We start from the raw sequence: 3,694 nt of genomic DNA on the forward strand, positions 1-3,694 counted from the left end.
TTGAAATACAAAAATGTTCAAATACTCTTTTTGTATATGACTTTTTCTGGAATTTGGGAGATAATATCAAAAATGCGGGAAAGTCGATTTCAAGTAGACTTGATGAAAAATTCAAATCTGTTTTCAGAATTCTTATCGCTTCATTAGATCGATTGGTATGTTTGGCAAAAAACACGTCTAAAATACTATGTCACGCGTGTGTTAGACAAAAACAGAAAATCACGGTATCGAATCCCTTTAAGTGGAAATCTTGTTTATAAATATAACTTATGTTTCTGTTCAAACGAACTGGAAAATGTCAAGTTGTTAAATAGATTTTTTAACTATGGTTAGTTATTTACATAAGACATGTGTTAATTCGAATATTAACTAACTAGGTTAGGTTAGTTAGGTTCCTAACTATAAGTTATTAAGTTTAAATAAATAACTTTTTAAATATAGGTATATACCCATAGTTAATATTTTCCTGACTTTCTTTGCTAATAAATATATATAGTTTTCGGGTTTTTTCCTTCACAATTGTACGTTGTTAAGTTAATAAATTGTCTACTACTTATACCTATATTTTTCGTAAATGTAGTAACATTTACGACAAATATAGGTAAGCGCCATTTATAATTTTTTGTCGATGATAGGTCAGTACCTAGATGGCTAGATATAAGTTAAATTACTTAAATGAATTGTTGATCCAAATAAATGGTTCTTTGTTTTCAGACTTGTTAAAACAATAATTATAGTTCATTTTCATTATTGTTACGTTAATAATCAAGATAGTGAAAGTTTTAAATATGACAGCAATAATATTTACTTAACTCTAGTGCAATAATACAATTAGTTAAAATTACTGAATTACTGTATAGGTTATATAAATATATATATTATGTATTGGATGTACCTAATTTGTAATCAACAATAACAACAGTTCTACATCGTAATAGTAAATAGACAATAATTATAACACGCAAATACGCAATAAATCATAATCACTCATAGACATTCCGACATTCGATTAATGTTAAATTTTAATTGGATTAATATTATTCTATCCTAAAATGAATGTAGTCGTGTGTATATGATATTTATTAAAACTCAAAGTAATTGTTTAGTTATTAATATTGTTTTAAGAAAGTTTTTTTTATAATATATATAATGTATATTCATAATAAAATGTTACAAATATTAATCTTTCCAATTATTAGACTTTATAATATATAACCTAGTAGCCAGTAGGTACCTAATATGGTTTGAGAAATTGAAAATGTTAATTATATAATATTATATCTAATATAGTGATATATATTATATATTATATTAATATATTATTATTATTTACTATATCAATTAAAAATAATGATTAATTAATGTTGTAACTTTTTTTTAGTTAATGTTATCCATAATTAACAGATTTATATATTTTTCGTCGTTTTTCCTCAAAATCATATAGGTTATTATTTTCTCCGTTTATCACTAATAGTGATCATAGGCGTGCGCAGACGGGAGAGGGGAGCTCTAAAAAATGTCCGAATCGAGGATTATTGTACTAATTACTACTGTAAAAGGGAGTGACTTCGGATATGTGGGATGAATTTGGACAACACCATGTTTTTTTAGTTATTTTATAATTTTAGAATACACGTTTAGTATAAAAGATGAAAACTGATACTCCACGTTAATATTTATTATAACCTCCATAGAAAATAATATTTATTTATGATATAATTTTGTCATAGTACATGTTATAGAGGTAAATACAAAATATATTTTTTTATTTTTAAAATACAGAACTACATTGACAACTGTAGCCAACAACAAATAGAAATATTTGATTGCAGTTTTCGGTAACCTATACTCGTTAACTTGTCTGTGTTAATTGGTATATGTGCAAATTGTTAAGTTACTTGATCTTACGCTGTATAGTGTTAAATTGTCTTAATTATTACCAAAAGTGGGGTGACTTTGGATAACACATTACTATGCCCAGATCATATGTCAACAATGTAGGAGGTCGTCCGTACATAAGAATTATAATCCTAATGATATTTAAAATGTCGTTAATGGTGTTATTTATAAAAAATGCTAACACAATAAGTATAAAAACAGAAAAATAAAGAATTATTTTTTTAGAATATTAAATAAATTATGTTGTATTTGCAATAAATGTATGGGGTCTTTGTCTTTTTATTTCAATTTATTAATTTTTTTTTAAAATGTCTATATTGTCCGAACTCAACCATTGTAATTATAACATAGGTTTTTAATAAAATCTAATAGGTAGGTACGTGTCCGAGTCACCCCATTTTACGGATCACTCCGGACAAAATTCAACTTTTTAAAAAAGTGTGAACTTTAATGATCTTAATGATTATTCTTCTGCTTTATGATCTTTTTTTCACTCATTATCATGGTATTTTATTTACTAGTTCGGTATAATATGTAAAAGTTTAATGTATAGGTAATAAGAATATTCTGTTTTTTTAGGTCTAAAATATTCGTTATTTGTAATTACTATTTTAACAAACCTATGTGGTATATAATATTATCTACAATTTACAATCGTGAAATAGCGTAAATATATAAATATAGTACCTAGTTGATAAATGATAGGTACACTGTGATAAAAAAAAATAGTCCACTAGCTAATATAGTGGATAGTAGAGTATTCTGTGATAATAATAAATCATTTGGTCGATGATAACTGATTAATTAATAACTTTATTATATTTATTCACAGATATCTATACTATGAGATTAAAACCACAGAATAGATGAAATTTCATCTATTTTGTGTTAAAACTGGCTTCACTTTTTTCATGTAAAATGTAAAAATATTTGTTATCTAGTATATCATAGATATCTATGTATTTATTAAAGAAAAATCCAGAGGCCGCAGCCCCCCCCCCTCGTGCGCACGCCTATAATAATGATTATACCATAGGCGCCGGCAGGAATTTTGTCAAGGGGGTGCATCGTGCATAGTATACGCCGATTTTTAAATAATGTATAAATAATTTTAGTTAAATACGTAGAAATATTTTTCGTCGACAGTCGTGTGTCCGTGTGTGTATATCTCAACGTGCTTATTATTTTAGTTCTTACGTAAAATTATTAATATATAAAAATGAGTGACATACGAAATTTTTTGTAAAAGAAACGCAAGATAGAATTAAGTCCATCAAGTATAAATGAAGCCACAACATGGTATGAAATGTGGAATAATGGTGAAAAACCATTAGATTCTATTGAATACTTAGATTTGATCGAAATGTCAAAAGATTTTTATCCAGCTGTAGCCGACGCAATCAAAATCGGAGCAACTCTTCTAACAACAACTTGCAGCATTGAACGTTCATTCAGTACTTTAAGACGAGTCAAGACATGGAACAGAGCCACTATGTGTGATAACCGATTGTCCGGATTGTGTATGATGAGTGTACATAGAAAAAGACTAGGAGAGGATACCAAATTCATTGAAAATTCAATTGAAGAATTTGGAAAAAAACCTAGGCGTTTGCAATTATTATTTAAAAAATAATTATTATATTACATAATATAAATAATATATTATATAGACAATATTGTAAAATAAGTATAAATGTATAATAATAAATAATAGAAATAATGTAGATAATTATGCAAAATAAAATAGTTTTAATACCATTCAATTTTTTTAATTTAATTTTTTAATTTTTTTTTT

The sequence above is a fragment of the Acyrthosiphon pisum genome, chromosome A3, assembly GCF_005508785.2.
Source record: "Acyrthosiphon pisum isolate AL4f chromosome A3, pea_aphid_22Mar2018_4r6ur, whole genome shotgun sequence".
Classification (NCBI taxonomy): domain Eukaryota; kingdom Metazoa; phylum Arthropoda; class Insecta; order Hemiptera; family Aphididae; genus Acyrthosiphon; species Acyrthosiphon pisum.